General features: G+C 45.9%; 1 protein-coding gene across 6 annotated transcripts in view; it reads left to right on the top strand.

Moving 5' to 3' along the window:
• LOC146036532 (uncharacterized) overlaps positions 1–23,842 on the top strand; it is a 151,790-nt gene that overhangs the window by 74,386 nt on the left and 53,562 nt on the right. Inside the window, exon 8 of one of the 6 annotated variants that reach the window (XM_083160509.1) lies at positions 17,066–17,432. The exons of the other annotated variants lie outside the window; for them this stretch is intronic. The gene's annotated coding sequence lies outside the window, so the exon portion shown is untranslated. Of the gene's footprint in view, positions 1–17,065; positions 17,433–23,842 lie in introns of those variants that run through there. 6 annotated transcript variants of the gene reach the window in all.

Raw genomic sequence — 23,842 nt, 5'->3', positions numbered from 1 at the left:
TTGGATAGTGATTGGTTGCTGTAGGCAACCTAATTTTGTCTTTCTGAAAAGTTTGATACATCTCCCCCTATAAGAGACTGTGGGGTAGATTTTTAAACGCGCCTCTGTAACAGTTCTTGCTTTGCCTCATTAGCGAGGCGAAGCAGGAGGGGACACCAACAAGATATATAAATATCTTGCCGGCCGAAGCGGGGGAGCGTTAACTCCACCTTCCGGCGATGCCTCCTCCAGCTGACAGCGCGTCAGTTAACACTGACGCGCTGTCTGCTTCTCGCCAGCTGCGCATATGCGGGATCTCGCTACTCTCACGAGATCCCCAGCACAGCTCAGAGCCAGCAGCAGGGACAGAGCTGTCCCTGCTGTGGGCCTAGGGCATCGCCGCCTGCAGCTGTCGAAGTCGATAGCTGCAGGGGGTGGAATGGTCATAAACTAGGCAGGAGGCAGGCGCGCACTACGAAATATCGTAGCTGCGCTATGCCTCCGGTCCCACAGCGCCGCACGCTAGACACCCGCTCAGCGGGTGTCATAGATCAGGGGAAGCGCTGTCCCCTGCTATAAGGCACGGGGATAGCGCATATTCTCCTGATCGTCAGTTAATAAATCTACCCCTGTATTGGGCCCAGGATAGGGGAATGTATATAATACTCTGTGTTATGTCTGTGCAGGATATGAGCCACTGCAAGTGTATTGTCCACTTTTTACCTGTTCTCTAATGACCTCAAACAAGTTCCTTTCCACTCAAAATTAGGGGGCGTGGCCTATGACGTGAGGCCACACCTCCAATTTCTGGCACTGTCTTGGGCATGTGAGAGCTGCTGGCCATACCCCCATCCCCTTTCTGTAGAGAAATAGACCACTGTGCTCATGTATTATACTATATAACTCTGTCTGTGGCTTCCTGCTGCCTCCATTCCCCTCCTCATAGTATGTCACTGCCCCTGTCACATGCAGCCCTGTCCTCACTGACACATCACTCATATCCTGATATACTCTGTGCTGCTGGGGACCTTGCTCCTCCCACTATATAACTCAGTCTGTGGCTTCTAGCTGCCCCCATTCCCCTCCTCATAGTATGTCACTGCCCCTGTCACATGCAGCCCTGTCCTTACTGACACATCACTCATATCCTGATACACTCTGTGCTGCTGGGGACCTTGCTCCTCCCACTATATAACTCAGTCTGTGGCTTCTAGCTGCCCCCATTCCCCTCCTCATAGTATGTCACTGCCCCTGTCACATGCAGCCCTGTCCTCACTGACACATCACTCATCTCCTGATACACTCTGTGCTGCTGGAGACCCTGCTCCTCCCACTATATAACTCAGTCTGTGGCTTCTAGCTGCCCCCATTCCCCTCATAGTATGTCACTGCCCCTGTCACATGCAGCCCTGTCCTCACTGACACATCACTCATCTCCTGATACACTCTGTGCTGCTGGGGACCCTGCTCATCCCACTATATAACTCTCAGTCTGTGGCTTCCTGCTGCATCCAATCCCCTCATATAAGAATGGGGGGGGGGGGGCGTGGAGACATGATTAATCTGCCTAGAGATTATGACAACATCTGACTCATCTCCCAGACAGTAGAATTATTTGGTTCTATTACACATTTGTTTCTCTGTATCATTTATGATTGTACAGTATATACATCTCTTCTTTCAGTGATTACACAAATATGTGTTCCTTTATCAAGCCCAGACCTTATATCAGCCATCTCCGATACATCAGTGCGATTTCTGTAATGAGACACTGATTAAACGGTGACGCTGAAGGCCGCGCTATCTCCCTCTACTCCCCGAGGCGGCTTCTTGTCTGATCAGCGGCACCCTGATAACACAGCGCGTTCCTGGGCAGGGAGCCTCACGCGTTACACAAGGCACTAAGAGGATAATGATATAATATTAGTCTCTGCATGGCTGCTTATTTCCCAGAATTCTCTTATTAAAAGCAAAACGCCTTCAGAAATGGGAACAATAAGTATATTTCCTCCTAACGCGGAGTCTGAGCTTAGAAGCGGCGCCCGGCTCCAGAGAGAGAGAGATCCATTGTAATCGCCATCACAATCTAACGAGAGAGGGAAGCGATAGGCAGAGGTGGCGGACAGATAATGGATCTTCTGCAGGTGACTTATGGGAGAGATAACCGCAGACCAAGTGCCTAATATTGGCTGGGGGAATAAGAGACCAGTTTAGGCCTGAAGAGACCTCACATTTATAATGAGGAAAAGAAACATAATTTTCATTTTCAATGATGATAATGAGTCAGTTTTCTCCCTTCTATTGTTCTCAGAACAATCATACTCATCTCCTTACAGATTAGGCACAAATTACTTTTTGCACAATGGCTGAGCTGGCACATGCTTTTTGGCCAGTAATTGTCTCAATTGTCAGGTGATTGCTGCGAATGCATCTGCTAGCGTGTAGTGACATCACAGAGCCATGAGGTCTATCCATTACCAAGCAGCAGATGACGTCACAGAGCCATGAAGTCTAACTATTACCTAGCAGCTAATGACATCACAGAGCCATGAGGTCTAACTATTACCTAGCAGCTTATGACATCACAGAGCCATGAGGTCTATCCATTGCCTAGCAGCCTATAGCATCACAGAACCATGAGATCTATCCATCACCTAGCAACCCATGACAACACAGCCATGAGGTATATCCATTACCAAGCAGTCAATGACATCACAGAGCCATGAGGTCTATCCATTACCTAGCAGCTTATGACATCACAGAGCCATGAGGTCTATCCATTACATAGCAGCCAATAACAACACGAGCCATGGAATCAATCCAATCACAAGCAGCCAATGACATCACAGAGGCATGAGGTCTATCCATTACCTACTGTAGCAGCTTATGACATCACAGAGCCATGAGATCTATCCATTACCTACCAGCCAATGACATCACTGAGGCATCTGCTACTTTGTATTATATAGCTTATATGATTATCAGGAAAAATTTTGACTAGGGTTCCGCTGATTTTTTAGATCTTGGCAAAAAAATAAACCGGTGACCCAAACCAAGCTGGACTGTCAGAAGAAGCCTCATGATGTCTGTGCTGACATTGTGCGGCTCCTCCTCTCGAATGCCGCTATTGGCTGGCTAGCGGTGCCTGGCGGCCAATAGCGGCATTCCTGGGGGATTGGGCACCCCTTTATTGGGGGAGGTGGGTTTTCACACTCCCCCAGGACCCTTTCCCAGGCTGACCGGTTGGGGGGTTAATGCTTTGGCCAGGAGGACTTGTATAAAAAGTCTCCCCCTGGGCTGTGGCATTACCCTGCTGGCTGGTTGGGCCTGGTGCTGGGGTTCTAATATGGGGGATACCTAGTCATTTTGTCCCCCATATTTTGGGAACCAGGATCGGCCCTTGGGCCTGGTGCTGGTTTTCAAAAATCAGGTGAACCCTAGTCAAATTTTACCCTGATTGTTTACCGCCTCTGTGAGCCTCGGGCTGTGTTTTTTTTTTTTCCATTTATTTATTTTTTACACTGCAGCCTGCACGGATCTGACTGATCCGTGCAGGCTGCCTATACGAATTCGTATTTAGAGGCCATAAAATACAAACGAATACGCCATTGGGGATTACAAAGCAGTCGTTTCTGACTGCTTTGTAAATTACCCTCCGGAATACGAATTTGCATACGGCTATAAGAATACAAATACGAATTTTCGTATTTGTATTGTTAGTAAATTTCCCCCCAATGAATGTTGAGATAGGCAATACCGACATGTTAAGTATGTCAACAATATAACCATGACGTCATTCTCATGTCAACATTAGGTACAGCGCCATATTTTACCCAATCAACAAATTCCAGAACTAAATGTATTTTTACAGAATCATTCTCTCCAAGCCTTGAATACTGTCCTTACCGAATATGGTGGCATTCTACCTCTTGTTTCAGCTGTGTTCTCTTCCAATAAGACTGTCAGCTCTCATGAGCAGTGACCTCATGTCTTCATTGTCCTGTCTACCACCATGGCTTCTGAAGCTTTCTTACCTAGCAACCATCTGACTGGCGGGACAGTTTAGTTCCCCGTCCCACTTGCAGACTGCAGTGACCAGTAGTGTGGTTGGAACTCTCACCCCCTGGCCTAGATGCGGTGCACATGTACACAACACCTATTCACAGGAGAAAGACAGGGAGCGTGACCATGAGCACTGGTTATGCCCCCATGAAAACTGGGGCCTGGCTTGCCCTTTAAACACTTTTCACGTCTACGCTTTTAGCCAAGAAGCCTCATTCCCTATGTCAGACGAGTGTCCCGATTACTGCGGGACTGTACCGCTATTTGGAGACTGTCAGGGGGCAGTTGGGGGGAAGCAGGAGATCACCGCTGCAGAGGTGCCATGCTAATGTGCATGGCAACTCCTCAATGTAGGAAAGAGGCAAGGAGGGGCCAAGGGCTTCCCAGCCACTAGGAGAGCGCTGGGCACACCCCGGAAATGATAAAAACGGGGATCGCAGCAGTAGGCCAAACCCCTTTATCCGAGGTCTGCCCACTTTCACATCGGTTACACCCTTTTTTGGGCAGGCCGCGCCTATGGCAAGTCCCAATTTCAAGATCACCAAAGTTGGCAGGTATTGTTAACTCAAAATGTGGATGCAACTTGTAAAAATTGGCAGTATGCACGTCTTACAGAATTCATTCTTACAGTTAACAGACTTAAGTGCAACGCTAAGGGGGTCATTCAGGCCGGATCGCACGCCCACAAAATTGCAGCGGCCAACATTCAGGTAGAAGCCGCGCCTGCTAGCGTGAAATCCCGCCTTGCGAATGAATGTGCTCGCTGTGAGAATGGATGTGTAGGGCTGCAAATCTATTCGCAGCCGAGTGAATATCTTCAAAACCATTCTTAAGCTGCTCAACATCGAATGATTTTACCACTGTGCGCCAGTCACCGCAGGCTCAGCGTAGCCAGAGACGTACTCAGCGGCTGCGATGGACACCGGCGTATCCGGCCTGTTGCTGACATCACACACACTCTCCTCTATAACGGAACGCCTGTGTTTCCCCTGATACTCTCTGCATTGTGTTCCTACCTGTGTTCTTCTTGGCACGCCCATGAAACGGACGGTTATCACCCCCCAGGCGCCTACTTCCTGTCAATCACCTTGCGTACGGCCAGCGAATAAAAACAGTAGCAGGATTTCATCGCAGGACAGCCTCGCACATGCGTACTACAAGCGCATACCTCCCAACATCTGGGACCCCGGTGGCGGGACAGGGTGTGCGCCGAAGACGTGTGACAATTTTTTGTGGGCGTGGTCTGACTGAAAGGGGCGTGGCCTATACTCGCGGTGCTGCCGCGAGGCCATGCCCCCAATTTCCGCCACGGTGGGGGCATGCCCAGCAGCTCTGTGAGCTGCTGGCCAGCCCCCAGCCCCTCTGCCTGCAAGAATAGACGCTGTGCGCCTGCGGACTATAGGGGGGACTCCCAACTGCCCCCGCCACAGGACACTGCCAGCTGCGGGAGGGATGCGGGAATGTCCCAAAATATCGTGACGTAAGCAGGACAGTTGGGAGGTATGCAAGCGCACCACGAGCCATACGCATGACAGTCTGTCGTTAATTGGCCACTGTGCGAATTCAGCGCAGTCCCCCCCCCCCCTTGCATGAAACCCCATAACATAAAAGTGACATAATAAAACGTAGGGTCGACGAGCGCAGTTCCACGCACCGAGAATCCGCCTGATCACGGCAGTGAATCCTTGGTGGTTTATAGGCCTCTGCAAATCTCTCTAGAGGAACCATAGCTACAATGATCTGCAAAAGACCTGGAACATTAATTGTCAACCAAATAATTTCCTTCACGCTGCGCAGACACTTGGCAGAAGGATGTTTGCACAATTACTTTCAGTAAATGACCATTAAATATTTCAATTCCCCCCTCCTCAAGCTGTGAAGTGTTTTCTAGATGAAGTTTTCCCATTGTGGAGTAATTTGTCATATAAGCGGTAACACTTCTCTACCCCCCCCCCCCCCCCCCCCCCGTACAATATTGATCTAACAACGGCTGAACGTATCATTACTGATATGCCTATGCTTGTTGTTGCAAGACACAGTGGCCCTTATTCTGGTTGAATCGGACGGATGCGTATTTCGGACAGGAACCGAGTGTTCTTAGTAGAGATGTGCAGACTCGGATTCCAGAGATCCGAGCCCCCGCGAACGTCATCATTCCAAGCCCGGTTCCGAGCAGCGCTCGGAGATTCCCGCCTGACTCGGGTCCGTCCGCGTGGTCAGAACGTCATCTCCCGGCGACGGATTTCACAAGGCTTTAAAAGCGGCTGCAGCGCCCGCCATCTTCACTCCAGTCTAGTAGTGGGTTGGGAGAGGGTGTATTGGTGCTGCTGCTGGGGCTTAAACTTGAGCTTGACCTTGAACGCAATATTTTTTATTCGCTGGGGCTGTCTCTCAGTGCTGCTGTGTAGTCTAACTGTGTACTTGTAGTTCTACTGTCTCTGTGCGGTCTACCTCTGGTGTGCTGTGCTGTAATTAATTATTTTATTCGCTGGGGCTGTCTCCCTCAGTGCTGCTGTGTACTCTGTTCTCCTCTCTGCTTAGGAGAACAGTCTAACTGTGTACCTGTAGTACTACTGTCTCCTCTGTGCTGGGGCCTACCTCTGGTGCTGTGCTGTGCCTGTAATATTATATTACATATTAATAATTAATTATATTATATATATAGTCCACTGGTGCTGCCTGCACTGAATCTGCCAGTATTATTTAGTTACTCAGTCCACTGTTGCCACTGGCAGTGCTACTGCCTACCTAGTGTACCTACCTAGCACATACTAGGCTGCTATATCTAATTTAATTAAAAAATAATACTTGTGCTGTGTGGGACTGTAAAAAATAATTCCATGCTGCTGGTGCACTGCCGTATCTACCTGTCTGGTGCCTAGTACTGCCGTATCTACCGCTGCAGTACCACTCCATACTTGCCTACTTTTGAAAAGCAAAATGAGGGAGATTTTAGATGCTAGCAAAATGCACCGAGAGCAGCGTCGCGCACCATTGAAGGGGTGTGTCATGTTTCAAAGGGCGTGTCTAGTGACACATATGGACGTATCTATGCTGTTAATAGGATATTTATCATGGTGCTGTGTCTATTCAACTGTGGCCTCATTCTGTCTCCCCCATGACGGGTCTTGGTTAATGTATCTTTTCCTATTTGGAGACCTAAATCAGCCACTTGAGTGCTACTCCCTCATAGAGGGACTGCCATCAGGCACCTCTTTATTACAAATGTGTGCTGCCACCCTCACTGATGAATCCCTACCACCTACAGAAAGCAGCCATTCAGACCCTTTGGCACTTAAATATATCAGTGCTCGAAGTGGAAATTTTAAAGTGGGGGTATGGAGAAAAATAGAGGATTTAGTTTTGTGCTCGCCGAAGGCCACTGGAAAAGGGGGCATGTCTTTAAGTGAAGTGTACCACACAACATACCACTTATACACCAGACTAGTAGGACTCCTTATTCTATCTAGTACTAGTGCCTTTACACATTGTGCCACACAGTATGAGCCAAAATTCAAGGACAAAGGGACAGGGAGAGTGGGAACACAGAGAAATTGACAGCAGGGACACAGAGACAGCCACATATGTACTGTATATTGGGCATCATGGTATGTGGCATATGTATAATGGGCATCACGGTGTGCGGCATATGTATAATGGGCATAACGGTGTACGGCATATGTATAATGGGCATCACGGTGTACGGCATATGCAGGGCCGTAACTAGGGGGGGGCTGGGGGGTCACGTGCACCGGGCGCTGGAGGGGGGGGGCGCTGTCAGCAGCGGCGGGCTGGGCCGGGGGGCAGGGTGCCATTTGCCCCCCAGGCCGCACTGGCAGGTCTGCGCGGGCCGCGGCCGTTTCCGAGGCCGCCTTACCGTGTTTTGTCTGCCGGCGGCCATGTTCCTGTGGTCCTTTACATGATGTGTATGCGGCGCGGCCACAGGAACATGGCCGCCGGCCACGGCTCCTCTATTCCCCGGCCAGCGGCAGTGGCAGACGCTGGGTGGGGACGTCATGACGATGACGCCTCCCACCCACGCGTCTGCAGAGAGTGCAGGAAGGCAGGCAGGCGCAGGCAGCAGGAAGAATCGTGGGGGCCGCAGCAGGAGGCCGCAGACCGCAGGATAGTTGAAATTCCTGGAGTGGAGCCACAGCAGGACAGGAGCGCGTGGGAATTGAAATTACACACAGTAAGTTAATATTAAACACTTAAAACGAAATATCTGTTGTTTAATGTATATTAATAATAATGCAATGACACCACAGGCTGCTCCCCCTGTATAATAATTTGTGTCATGGCATTACTATTATTATATTATACAGAGGGAGCAGCCTGTGGTGTCATGGCATTACTTTTATATTATACAGGTGGAGCAGCCTGTGGTGTCATTATTATTGTACAGGGGTGCAGCCTGTGGTGTCATGGCATTATGCCTTTGGTAAAACATCTCCACCCATGATCCACCCACTCATTAATAAGGAGCATCAAGGTGTGTGGCATATGTATAATGGGCATCACAGTGTGCGGCATATGTATAATGGGCATCACAGTGTGCGGCATATGTATAATGGGCATCACAGTGTGCGGCATATGTATAATGGGCATCACGGTGTGCGGCATATGTATAATGGCGCATCACGGTGTGCGGCATATGTAATTTTGAGCATCACGGTGTGCGGCATATGTATAATGGAGCATCACGTTGTGGGGCATATGTATAATGAGCATCCAGGTGTGGGGCATATTTATAATGGGCATCACAGTATGCGGCATAGGTATATTGGGCATCACGGACTGCACTTTTGGGGTCATGTGTGTCTGGCACTGCACTATTGTGGGCATATGTGTATCACACCTCCATTTTCTATGGCCGCACCCCATGTGGCTACAGCTCTTAGAGAGCTGACCATGCCCTCATAGCGGAAAAAATGGGGGATGTAGTCTCGCAGGAGTACCACGGTAGTAGGTGAACGCTCTAATTTTGGGCGCGTGCCTTCGGCACGCGCAGATGTCTCCTCTACTCTGCCTCCTCTCCTCTGCCTCCAGTGTTGGGAGGTATGTTTGTGACATATTGGACATTGCAGTGTGGCATATTGTGTATCATTCAGGGACAGTGTTCTATCCAGTGGCAGCAGCAATTAACCATTGCTTATAATGTGTACTGGGGGGCATTACGGTTTGTGGTGTAATGTGCTCTGGGCATTACGGTGTGTGCTGGAATGTGTACTGGGCATTACGTTGTGTGCTGGAATGTGTACTGGGCATAACGGTGTGTGCTGTAATGTGTACTGGGCATTACGGTGTGTGCTATAATGTGAATTGATACTACTATGTGACCACACCACTTCTCCCCCCCCCCCCCCCCAAAAAAAAACATGCCCTAAATTTTTAGCGCGCGCCTTCGGCGCGCACTGTCCCTGTTTTCAGGTTCATATAGTTTCTAGAGGGATCATTTATAAATATATATTTCATTTCAGAATACAGTGTAAAATAATTTTTTTTGGGGGGGGGGGGGGGACTAAATGAATGTCTTGCCCCGGGCACCAGAAACCCTAGTTTCGGCCCTGGGCATATGTATAATGGGCATCACGGTGTACAGCATATGAGATCCAGAGGTCCGGCACAGCCACTATAAAGATTGCCACACTGGGTGCCCGCTCAGTGGTAGACGTACAGTAGATAAAGCAGGGAGCAACACACCAGCGATTTCTTATGCAGGAAGGAAACTTTATTTGCAACGTTTCAATGCCTCTGCGGCATCGTCGTCACTGTATATGCTCCTTGTATCCGGCGGCACTCAGGGACTGAACAACTTGTATTACCATTAATACCAAGTAAAATGTTCACTTGGTAATACAAGTTGTTCAGTCCCTGAGTGCCGCCGGATACATGGAGCATATATATATATACACACACACACATCTATCCCCAAGACTGGTGCTAATCACAGAGAAACATAAGTTTAATGAGACAGTAACAGTGACTATTGATGCTGTTACTTTGCTAAGAATAACACTGACCCTGGTCTTCCTCCCATATACATTCAGTACATACACATTTAAACATCTGCACTCACCCACCTCTGCTGCTGACTGTTCCTGGCTGCTGGGGAGTACCACCTGCTGCTGGAGTTCTACACCTTGGCTCCCATAGCTGCCAGCTGACCCCCTCCTGCACTGCAACACGGCGGAAGAATGCCTTTCTCCCCCGGTGGTGCAGAGTGGCTGCTGCCACTGCCAGGTCCCGCCGCTGCGCAGCAGGACATGAAACAACCTGCCTCTGCGTGCGCCACTTATCCGGGCAGAAGAAGAGAGAAGACCCTGCCGGGTGCGCTGCAGCACCAGCGGCGGGAGAACACAGGACTTCAAAAAAGGAAAGCCCATAGTGAATGGGCAGCCACTGATTGGCTGAGACCTCTCTCAGCCAATCGCGGATTGGCTGAGACCTCTCTCAGTCAATCGCGGATTGATTGAGAGAGCTCTTAGCCAATGAATGGCTTTCCATTAATTTGTATGGACTTTTTTTTTTTTTCAAGTCCTGTTCTCCCTCCGCTGACGCTGCGCGCTGTATAGCAGGGAAGGGAACCTGGGCCATCCTCTCACCAGCTGGGCAGCTCTCTCACCAGCGAAACAGGGACACACTCTTCTGTGTGTCCAGTTCCCGGACACGGCGTCGCGCATTTAGGCCCCGCCCCCACAATGACACGTTCGCAATCTCGTTTTTTGGGTAAAGGGGCCGAAAAACCGGGAGAAACCAAGGGATTTGCGGGGGGCCAGGAGAATGATTGACAAAGTGGGAGACTCCCGCTAAATGCGGGAGGGTAGGCAAGTATGCCACTCTTACATGAGCCACGTGTTTGTGCCACACACTTGTGTGGCTTAGCATAGTTATCCAGCTACCTCGGTGCAACCTTTTGCCCTAAAAACACATCCCTAGTTCTTAGCCCTGCCTACCGTACGGATCCCTCACACCATCCAAATGCGGTAAGACACCGACCGTACGGACCGCGAGTGGATGTTTCATGTGAACACCTCCTCCATCTGTGGGAACCTCCCCCATACTCCGATGGTCGCCGACCATCGAATGATGGACCGAGTGGTCAGACAGCTCCGAGTGCTCCAAACCACTCGGACATTTTTCTGTATGAAAGCAAGGATATGGGCGGGCAGCTGTCATCCGGCTATGTCAGCTGTCCGCCCCCACACGTGCGTCACGGCCGGATTACCATACGTACGTCCAGCGTTTTCGTGGGAACGCCCATGAAATGCGGAGTGTACGCATATGGTAATGAGCCCAAACAGCCCTTCACGCCCCTCTCCACCCCCTGCTCGGATTGTTAAATTACAGTGCTTACAGCAAATCACTGTTCTTGCAAAGAAACTCCTCAGTGGCACCCCTGGCCGAATCGAAAGAGTCCGGGAGATTAGAAGTACAATGCAGGGCATAAGGAGATTTATGTCTGAAACGGGAGCCTCCTGTAGGTAGGAATCTATGGGCACCGGTGAGAGAGCCCTGCTTGCAGGTGTACAGTCTGTTGGGTGATAGAAGTGAATTTGCCACATTCTATATATTATTGATGGCACCTGACAGAGCTTTGTTCAGGCACAAACACAACCTACACCTGCCCACATATACACAACAGAATCAGTTCTGTCATTTTGGCGGACTGCTAGTTGTATGTTTGCCCAGCCAGATTGTAAAGGGAATAATTGCTGAGAGGGAATAATTTTAGGTTATCAGTTCGGAGAAACTCTTCTACAAGCGCAGGTGTTGACCTGAGTGGGTGCAGCCTGCAAAAGTCCTTTAACGAGGAACGGAAGGAGATAATGAGCCTGGGAGAGGAAGATCTCAGACAGTATGGAGGGGGTGAGTTGGGAAATATGTGCAGACAAGGGAAGAGAGGTATGGTGCTGGCATGTTGTGATAGAGGCAGGTGTACAGTATACCTGCACTAACTGTGTGTAAAATGTATTGATACCGGAATAAAATACAACAAAAGCTAATGATGGGAAAATTCTTTAATTACACATTATTCTAGTCCATTCTTTCTGACAAAATCCTTCTTAGATGGACAAAACCATGTGCACTGCGGGTGGGGCAGATGTAACTTGTGCAGAGAGAATTAGATTTGGGTGGAGTTTTTCTTCAAAGTGAGATCTATATTGAAGTGTAAAATAAAGCAGCCAGTATTTTCCCTGCACAGAAACAAAATAACTCACCCAAATCTAATTCTCTCTGCACATGTTACATCTGCCCCCCTGCAGTGCACATCTAAGAAGGATTTTGTCAGAAAGAATGAACTAGAATAAACCCCAATGCTACATAGAGTGAATGGGTTAAAACACAGCACGGTGCAAAATATTGTACAGTCCAAGAAAATACTCCCGCTCGCCAGTGCCGCCATCAGGGGGGGGGGGGGTAAACTACTGGGTCGTGATCGCAGACAGAAAGGGGGCCCAGGACTGTCTATGTCTTTATGTATAAAATGCTAACTACTCTTCACCTCTATGAGGTGAAGTACCACTTCTGACCACTAGAGGCCACTTGACAGGCCAAATTACTCCTCTGTGTGCTGACAGTTGTCATAAACCAAAAATGAAAGCAAATTTTTGCATGGACACTGATCTGTTTTAAACTTTCTGGTCACAGGTAGGAACTGGGAAAGGTTGGAGAGTTTGTGGGCTAAAAACTGTCATAGCTCAAAGTGAAAATAAAACCGATCACAGGTCAAAGTGAAAGTACATTGGAGAGGCCGTCATTTTAATGGGCTTTTAACTAGTCCAGTATAATTTGTCATAAACAAAATTCACATTTCATAAGGTTGTTTCCCACCATTTGAATATTCGCCAGTGGGACTCCTGTGCACCATGGTAGCTGTGAGCTCCCAAAAAATTGATGTGGTATCCTGGTAAGCAGCGTGGCTTTCCCGTTTTCATCACTGCTAGAGGCTTGGCCTGCGCTCTGTGAGCTAATGGTCACACCCCCAGCCCCTCTCTGTCTCTGTGAATTGATGCTGAAGCTGGTGTTATTATCATAGGGCAAAATGATTTTTGTTTGTTCCAGATCACATTTCCCATTATACGTGGGAAATGTGATTTGCTTGCTAAAAATATGCGCATGGTTTGGAGCAGTTTTTCACGAAAACTGCTCTAAAAGCCCTTTAGTACATTCAGGTGAAATTTACAATAATGTGAAAAACACCCTTTTTCACATTTTCCAAGTTCTGTTTATTCTTTTATGGTAATAATCCAGGTAAAGTCTTAAGCTGTGTACACACGGGAGCAATTTCAGCACATATCGCTGAGCGCCCATATTGCCAGTGATTTCATGTGCTGTGGGAGAAAAATCGCCAGGAGCGCGCTCCCGCTGCCAGCCCTTCATGGTCGCTGGTCGCAGGAGCATGCTCCTCTGATTATGGCTAATAATTGCTGGTCGCTGGTGCATAATGCACTGTACACCAGCGACCAGCGATTTCTAGTCAAAATGAAGTAGAGACAGATTGAGACAGAATAGCATGCAATTTTCAGCCAAAATCGCTGGTCGCTGATGAAAACAGTACACTAAAGCCCCGTACACACTGGGGAGATATATTGCTCAGCCATATATTGCTGAGCAATATATTGCTCAGATTCTCCTTTTCATCAGGGACCAGAGATGGTCGCTGATGAAAAAGAAACTGCCGGGTGGAGCCCGGCAGTGGAAATAAGCTGGTCGCAGGAGCATGTTCCTGCGACCAGCGATCACTACAGAGGTAAAACCGGGAGCGCGCACCCGGCGATATATCGCCAGTGCACACTCCCATCATGGGCAATATGGTCGCTTATGCTGTGTACACACGGGGACGATAGGGGCTATAATCGCTGGAAATATGGTCGCAGGCGACCATATTGCCAGTGATTGGAGTGCGCACCAGCGATAAATCGCCGGGTGCGCGCTCCCGTTTTCTGCCCCATTGTAAACGCTGGTCACAGGAGCTTGCTCCTGCGACCAGCTAATTACCTCTGCAGCTCCCCCAGCAGAGGTCCTTTTCATCAGCGACCATCTCTGGTCGCTGATGCAAAGGAGACACTGGGCAATATATTGCTCAGGAATATATTGCTAGCAATATATTGCTGGGCAATATATCTCCCCCCGTGTGTACGGGGCTTAAGCGTGTGTACGCACCTTGAGCAATATATTGCTGAGAGATATTGCCAGTACACTGAGCAATATATTGCTGAGAGATACTGTATTGCCAGTACACTGAGCAATATATTGTTGAGAGATATTGCCAGCACACTGAGCAATATATTGCTGAGAGATATTGTCAGTACACTGAGCAATATATTGCTGAGAGATATTGCCAGTACACTGAGCAATATATTGCTGAGAGATATTGCCAGTACACTGAGCAATATATTGCTGAGAGATATTGCCAGTACACTGAGCAATATATTGCTGAGAGATATTGCCAGTACACTGAGCAATATATTGCTGAGAGATATTGCCAGCACACTGAACAATATATTGCTGAGCGATTTTAAGGTAAAATCGCCCAGCTACCAAATTGCACCGTGTGAATACAGCTTTAGTGTTGGGAAAATGACTTTCAGCACAAAAGCTGTGTACACACTGGGCGATATATCACCGAGCGATATATCGCCGAACGATATATCGCTCAGTATCCCGTTTGCATCAGCGACCAGAGATGAAAAAGAAGTTGCCGGGGTAGCCCGGCAGTGGAAATCAGCTGGTCGCAGGAGCCTGTTTCTGCGACCAGCGATCACTACGGGAAAAAATTGCCGGTGCACAATCCCATTGCGGGCAATATGGTCGCTCAGCGACCATATTGCCGGTGATATTAGCAAAAAATCACCCCCGTGTGTACACACCATAATACTGATATTTTTTATTTTTATTATATTTAACATAAATATTTAAACTGGAAAATAGGAAAATGTAACGCAGAGTATTGCTTAATAACGCACACAGTCTAAACCCTGCTTAATCCTATGTAGCAAGTGATTGAAATAGCTTTTAAGGATGATCCCAAAATGCACAGCAGTCGCCAAGCTATAGATACAGAAAGCTCCTGATAGGGGAATGTACATTATCTGAGTGATTCAATCCTCTTTTATAGACATTAGTCGCTTTATGTATTGGACAGATATACACCCGTCTGACGGCCCCTGGGGCACAGAGCCACTGCGCTATCTCAGCCGGCACTGCATAAGATATTTACACACAGCTTGATTGAGTGACATAATCAGGGCCCCCGTATTACTGTGTGTGGCCCCACTGAAAATAACAATGCAAGGTGTCTAGAATGGCACATATGTCTTTTGGAATAAGAAAATAGGGATACGGTCACTAGGACAGTCCAAAGGTCGACATGGGATTTTGCACATTTTTTTTGAGCCGACATGTGCCGACAGGCGATATATCATGCCCAACCATCCACTAGGGCGTGGTGTTAGAACAATAGTGTGAAGATCGTAGCGAGGCACCGTGCCCGAAGCATGCGAGGGTACACGGTGCTATGTTTCAGTGTCCATGTCGACTGTGTCGAAATTTAGGACAAAACAAATGTAAAAAAACCCATGTAGACCTTTTGACTGTCGACCTTCCCCATGTCGACCTAATGCTTGTGTCCCTGTCGACCTAACCCAAAGTTTCTTTCAGAGGCATTCTTATTATTGTGCTAGGGACCTCAATGGTGCTCCCTTAGGTGCTAGCACCCTAGGCAGATACCTAAACACTATATAACTTATATCCTAAAATACTCTGTGCTGCTGGGGGCCTCTCTCCTACTATAACATAGTCCTTGGCTTCCTGCTACCTCCATTCTTCTCACCGCTGACACATCGCTTGTCTCCTGATATACTCTGTGCTGCTGGGGACCCTGCTCCTCCCACTATATAACGCTCAGTCTGTGACTTTCTGCTGCCTCTATTCCCCTCCTCACATCATGTCACTGCCCCTGTCACATGCAGCCCTGTCATCACTGACAAATCACATATCTCCTTATGTACACTGTGCAGCTGGGGACCCTGCTTCTCCCACTATATAACTCTCAGTCTGCTGCCCCCATCCCCACCTCACATCATGTCACTGCCCCTGTCACATACAGCCCTGTCCTCACTGAAAAAAAAAAATCACTAATCTCCTTATATACTCTGTGCTGCTGGGGACCTTGCTCCTCCCACTATATAACTCTCAGTCTGTGACTTCTACTGTCTTCATTCCCCTCCTCACATCTTTTCACTAACCCCATCACACGCAGCCCTGCCCTCACTGACACATCACTCATCTCCTTACATACTCTGTGCTGCTGGGTACCCTGCTCATCCCACTAAATAACTCTCAGTCTGTGTCTTCCTGCTGCCTCCATTCCTCTTCTCACATCATGTCACTGCCCCTGTCACATGCAGCCTTGTCCTCACTGACACATGACTCGTCTCCTGATATACTCTGTGCTGCTGGGTACCCTGCTCCTCCCACTATATAACTCTGTCTGCGGCTTCCTGCTGCCTATATTCCCCTCCTCACATCATGTCACTGCCCCTGTTACACGCAGCCCTGTTCTCCCTAATACATAATACCAGGAAATTATCCTTACCTCCCATATGATAAGTAAGTATACTTATCTAAACTACTCTGTGCTGCTGTGAGCATTTCAAACATTTTGTTGACTACAGGGTGTTCCATCATCACTGAAATTAAAACTGGAGATACACCAACGACCCCTAGGCCTGTGCACCACCCCCACCCCTACTGAAATCCCTATTACAGTATGACTGTTTTTATTTGTACACAACAAACATCAGAAGAAAAAGGAAAAATTAATATAAAAAAATTGTATTATCAATTGGGCTTTGTGATTAAATCAGTGACGTATACTAGTAATTAATCCATTTACGCACTGCTATGATTTCTAGTTTTATGCAGATTTGTAGACAGATTACAGGTGCAGAAATCTACCGTCTAATATTCCCATCTGCTCTATGCCAGGATGTGACTTTCGTTATTTCCCCCTTCGCAGGCGAAATATCTGTTCAGTCACCTGCGACTTGTTCCAAATCCTCTTGGCCGACTCTCTAACAAGTCCTGGACCAATTAAGGGCAGAAATGAAGGTAACAGATGAAGGTGTTAGATATTGCAGGAAAGTTAATTCTCATAAGTACGGGGAAGCCAGCGCTTAATGCGTCAGGACAGAAGCTGATCTTTTGAAGTGAAGGTCTCATATCATGTTCCAAGATTTAGCAGGTAATATATCTATGCAAATGAGAGGCTAAGCCGAGTGTTAAAGCTTTGAAATAAATCTAGGTCGGAATGTCATCATACATAAGGAGAGCTCTTGTGAACTTCATCACAGTTCAAATACATTTTACAAAAATTTACAACTCAACAATCTACTCTACACCACAAGCACATTGCCTAGGGGTCATCCTCGACTCTGAACTGTCCTTTGTTCCCCACATTCAACCTGTTACCAAATCATGTTACATGCATCTAAAAACATATCCAAAATACGACCGTATCTCACACAAGACACTACTAAATCTCTTATCCATGCAATCATTATATCCCGCATTGAATATTGCAATAGGCTCCTAACTGGTCTTCCCAAGAACAGACTCTCACCACTGCAATCAACTTTAAATGCTGCTGCTAGGCTGATCTTCCTTGCAAGACGCTCATCGTCTGCTGATCCGCTCTGCCAGTCCCTTCATTGGTTGCCTGTATCTTACCATATTCAATATAAAACCCTTCTGCAAGCATATAAAGCTATTAACCATACTGCACCAGCATATATCTCTGCACTTATCACAAAATATCTACCATCTCGCTCACTCTGCTCTGCACAAGATCTGCGTCTCTCTTCTGCACGGATCACTAGCTCCCATTCATTATTACAGGACTTTCATCGGGCTGCTCCCATCCTATGGAATGCCCTTCCACGCACAATAAGACTCTCCACTAGCCTCCAAACGTTCAAGCGTTCCCTGAAAACTCACCTCTTCAGGCAAGCCTATCATATTTAAGCACCACACGCATAACCCTCTGAGGCACTTATGTATTATATAGCTTCCCTTCTGGACTCCCTCCTATGTCCCTATAGAGTGTAAGCTTGCAGCAGGGCCCTCTAACCTCTAAGTCTGTCTGTCTTTACCCAGTTTGTTTCATCACTGTCTACAATTGAAAAGCAAAATGGATTCTGCTGCGCTATATAAGAAACTGTAAATAAATAAATAATAAAAGCATAAAGGTGCCCATACACGGTACAATAGTGTTGTGCAATGCGCGCTCCTACAGGTATCCCATCACACAACACATAAAGTCTGTGCAGCCCGTGCTTTTTTAAATAGGTCCCAATCGCATCACATCACATGCAAATTGCATGCGATTTGATCGCATGCAATGTGATCTAGTTGAAAATGCACGGGGAATATTGTACCATGTATGGGCACCTTAAGGAACTAAATATTATACCTGTAATCAACTGCCCATGCCCGATCGTCCCTTGTTGTTGCTCGTCGCAGGCGGCATGCACACAGGCTGGTACCCCGGCATCCCAGAAAGAAGCCATATAACATATATATTTGTAGTATCGGAGATCATCCAGTATAATAGCCAGCGATGTATGAGTTTATAGTTACCAGCTTTGCGATGGGTCTTCGTTACATCTTTGGCAAAATAGTCCTTTGCTTGGTTGGAAGGTGTCCACGGAGTCCTCTTGAGTGAAACTGGTAACAAAATACAGACCTCGGCAGATAAAAGGTAGTCCCAATAATTTCCCAAAATATTTCTGATAAAGACATGACGCATTTTGCTCTGGAATACAGACAACGTCTTAAGCTTCTTAGTGATAATTATGTATTATTTACTATAAGCATGAAGATTGGAAGAGCTTTCTTAAAATGGGGGTCTTTTGGGACTCGAAACGTACATACAGGGTTCAAAAAGCGGCTTTATGATAATTTCCTTTATAATATTTTCCTTGCAAGTTGTCAACACTTTGTAAATTCAGGAACACATTTGGCCATATTTGCTTTGCCAAAAAAATAAAAATATATATATATATTACAAATAATTTATCATTTAAAATACAAAATTTGACAAAAGTGTTATTGAAAGAAATAATGTTTTAAGGAAAATTTTAAGAATCAGACAAAATAATATTATTGAATGAATCATGCACTGTTTCTTTTTATTTGCCCTTTCAATCAATTGAATGCAAATAATATCCAATATTTTCTCTATAAATACATATGAACATTTTTTAGATTGTAGATTGATGAATATTTTTGGGGTTTCCAGATAATAAATTGATAGTCAACAGGTTGACCCCATAGGGTCGACGATCATTAAGTAGACAGATATGAAAGATGAACATGGTCAATAGGTTTACATGCAGAAAATCGCCAGCTCTTAAGGTTGGCTGTTTCAAATGGTCGGCATGACGATGGTCAACACAAATGAGGTTGACACACAGGTTTTTTTTTATTCCATTTTTTTTATACTTTTACATCCATGTGAACTATGATTGCCGGTAACATAGCAAGAGAACATGGTACCCTAATTCAGCATACATGTGGCTTAAAATGGTTAATGGCACCACCAAAAAACCTGTGTTGACCATTATCATTCTGACCTTTTGACTGTGTCAACCATTTTAGGTGTCTACGTTTTACATATCAACCTTTTACTCCATCAAATTTGTGACCCTGTCAACGTGTTCCACATTGACCATATGGGGTCAACCGACTAACTGTCGACATGATAATGGCCGACTGAATGATCCACACCCACTTATTTTTCTGTAAACATGTAATATGGGTAATAGGATTGCTTACCTTTATATACCTGAAAATTCTTTTTTTTTGTAACATAAAAAATGCTATAATTATATTTAGATATTTGTAAAAAGATATAATTTTTTTTTATCTTATATACATTAACATTTTAATTTTTGAGAATATGATTGTAATATTCCACAACTTCGTTAGATTCCAATAAGTAAAATTCACATAGCAAAATAAAAAATGCTTTAGTTTATGTAGAAATGTAATAATTCACACAAGACAAAATGCAATTACCCTGCTTATTAATTACAGGTTTCTTGTGCTATTAAGCCACGAGTCATTTGTCTCCTACGTGACATATAATATTGTTGTTTACCAAAGACCTTAAATAAATTACCTTGGACCCAAAATCTTTCATGGGGTTTATCGCAGAGGCAGATCAAGACTACAATTAAAATTAGTTTATTCACACTTTTTTTTTTTTTTATACCATTTAAGGGGAAAGTTATTTTCAAATTAATTTATAGTTTGAACTTTTAAACATCGCATCATTTAAAAATGTTATATGTTTAAACTTTGTTACACAACACACACAGTTTTTTTTTTCTACCACAATGCAAATGAAAATTAAGAACAATGGTAGATATAATTTTCTAAAGCCATAAACAAGCAAACTGCAAACGTAATTTTAAAATTTTATTTTAGTTGAAAAAGTCACGTTCTATTGCCAATGCCATTTTAAATGAATGACCCGAAGGTTTAGAGTAGTTTGTACAGAAGTGGTGTACAGAAATGCCAAAGTTGTACTTCGTTGAAAAGTGGTTTTGTTATTGAGTTTTGTATTAGAATCGAGTAAGAAAATAAAATCTTTATAGCAAATGCTACATATGTTCTTCTGAAGTCTGACAAACAACCTATATTTTTATTTTTTTGCCAACAATGTTTTTGTATCTGATATGGGGTTATTTGTGGGAGAAATTGGAAAATTCTAAGGCTGGGTCAACAGTCAATAGGGAAACAGTCAATAGGCAGACACCAGATGGTCAACATGCATATTGTGGGCATCGTCAAATGGTTGACATAGCAATGGTGAACACATGAAATGGTTCACATTAGGTTTTTTGAATTTCTGATTTTTTTTTTACTTTTTATAATTTACGATCTATATGGACTCCAATGGGAAATGGTAAAGTTAGCCATGCACTAAAGTAGTGGAGTGAGGCTCCCTACCTGAAGCTTGACGGGTAATCATGCGATGCGAGGGGAGGATGTCCCTACTCCTGGTTGGAATTTGCTGAGGATGTCCCTACTCTAGGTGGAAGTTGCGGAGGATGTCCCTACTCTAGGTGGAAGTTGCTGAGGATGTCCCTACTCCTGGTGGAAGTTGCTATGGGTGTCCCTATTTTTGCTGAGGATGTCTCTACTCCTGGTTGGAATTTGGAGAGTATGACCCTACTCTAGGTGGAAGATGTCCAAACTCCTGGTGGAAGTTATATGAGGATGTCCCTAACTCTATGGGGAAGTTGCTGAGGATGTCCCTATTTTTGGTGGATGTTGCTGAGGATGTCTCTGTGGAAGTTGCTGAGGATGTCCCTACTCCTGGTAGGAAATTTCTGAGGATGTCCCTACTCTTGGTGGACGGTGATGAGTATGTACAAACTCTTGGTGGAAGTTGATGAGGATGTCACTACTCTGGGTTGGCATTTGCTGAGGATGTCCCTACTCTATGCGGAAGTTGCTGAGGATGTCCCTACTCCTGGTTGGAAGTTGCTGAGGATGTCCCTACTCCTGGTCATATGCGTGCGCAGCACATTTTATTAGGTGGTGCACTGTCAAAAATGTTGGGCTTAGTACCACCTATTGGGCGTGTATACCATCATCTATTGGCACTTGCTACAATATCAAACGTCTCTCAGCCACACCATCATCTCCTGCCTATTTCAGTTTTAATCTTCTAATTACTCTGTGAAATGGTACATGCAAATAAAGTCACAAACATAGATGGATGACAATGGTCTAGAACAATTAACAATGCAAAACATACATAATTGATGGACTCTTCTTTTAATGGAATACAGTTCTAAAAAAACAAAAGTCTAAAATGTAATTCTGGTATTGCTAGCAGCAGGGAGGTTTTCATAGGGATGTGCACCGCATTAGGGGATGCCTGTGCACCCATAACATTCAATGTGTGCACACCTATGCTCCTGGTGGAAGTTGCTGAAGGTGTCCCTACACCTGGTAGGAATTTGCTGAGGCTGTCCCTACTCTTGGTGGAAGATGCTGAGTTTGTCCAAACGCTTGGTGGAAGTTGATGATGTCCCTACTCTTGGTTGGCATTTGCTGAGGATGTCCCTACTCTAGGGGGAAGTTGCTGAGGATGTACATATTCTTGGTGGATGTTGCTGAGGATGTCCCTACTCGTGGTTGGAAGTTGCTGAGGATGTCCCTACTCCTGGTGGAAGTTGCTGAGGATGTCCCTACTCTTGGTGGAAGTTTCATTTAAATTACCTCTCCTTTGGTGGTCATTATGGTAATACATTATATAGGTGCTATTGATCTGACTGTCTTGAAGGTCCACTCACCAGCCTGTGTAAAGATTTATGTTCCTCAGATACTAAGGTTACCCTAATATTCCTCAATTCCAATGCACTAGTTCCTTTGTCCAGGCAATCATAACCTTGAAAGCCTTTAGCTTCTTCCTACTTTCCCAGCGACCAGAGAAAACAGACTAGGTGAGCTGCACAAATACAATTTATCTTAGTAGTTTTCCTTCAATTAATATAGTGACAATATATTGTATATTCTGTAGCTGTGCAGTGTCGCACTTTATAAGACCCTCAACACTCATATCTCTCGTAACAGGGATGCCACTTCCTGGTTCCCATCATGCTCTCCCCCCAGGTTCTGCAATATGAACAGCAGTAAACATGAGCTAATACGTCTTTGCTGTAATATAATGCATTGGGTTTTAGTGTGCATGAAAGTTAGTACCTCGTTAATGTGTCACACTGTGTCTGGATCAAATACAAATCCATTTGTGAAAGCTACAAGTGCTCTCGACTTCAACAAAGAGAACTGCAACCTGTAACACAGCTTCTGTATATTTGCGTTCTTTAGGCCCTAGAGATCGCTAACTGATGTCACTACTTCATTTTAGGTAATACAAAGCTATGTCCAGATATAATTGTGGGCAGTGGTGGTTTCTGCCCTTGCGCCACATTTACATACACTCCAACATGACCCATTCCATTAGGTACAAAATGCTCTGTTCCTGGACTTCTTCCTTAATTTAGGATTACCTTCACCTTTGCTGGAACACCGTTATAATCACTGACCTAGTTCAACACAGGTGACTGCAATTATCAATTAAGAAAGAAGTCCAGGGACAGAGCATTTTGTACCTAATGGAATGGGTCATGTTGGAGGGTATGCATTTAGTGGTAAGGGAAGGGGGGGGGGTGCGCCACATTTAGTGGTAGGGGCATAAGCAGTGGTGCCACAAATGGAGTGCATGGGGTAAGAACCCCTCCAAGGGGTGACACAGATGCTGGCACCAGGAACCTGGTGCTGCTGTATGACATTAATCTGCAGCACCTGCCAACCGTTAATGAGAAGGAGCTGCAGAGTCTTCGAGTGCAGCCCGTATGTTCCCACGGTGAGGTCATCATGGGGTTTCTCCCACTGAGCTACACCCTCAGGTCCTAAGGTAATGTGAGTCCTCACCCCCTTCCAGAAAGCCATGCACTCTTTTTGACCAAGTAAGTAGGGATGGCCATCGACCATCGATGATTTGAAATCATCGATGGTTCATGGCCGATGTCGAATACTTTTGCCACCGATGGGGGAGAGCCAGATGGTTTCCCTCCATCGATTGAACAGCAAAACAATGTTTCACTTTTTTTTTTTAAGTGCTGGGACACAGAGAATAACTCTTCCCCCCGACACCCTTGTTTTGATTGGCCCACAGGCCAATCAATCAAACACAATGGGTGACCATCAATATGTAAAA

This window comes from Crinia signifera, chromosome 9 (genome assembly GCF_055691185.1).
Source record: "Crinia signifera chromosome 9, ASM5569118v1, whole genome shotgun sequence".
Lineage (NCBI taxonomy): Eukaryota > Metazoa > Chordata > Amphibia > Anura > Myobatrachidae > Crinia > Crinia signifera.
This window is presented reverse-complemented; position numbering and strand designations above follow the sequence as displayed.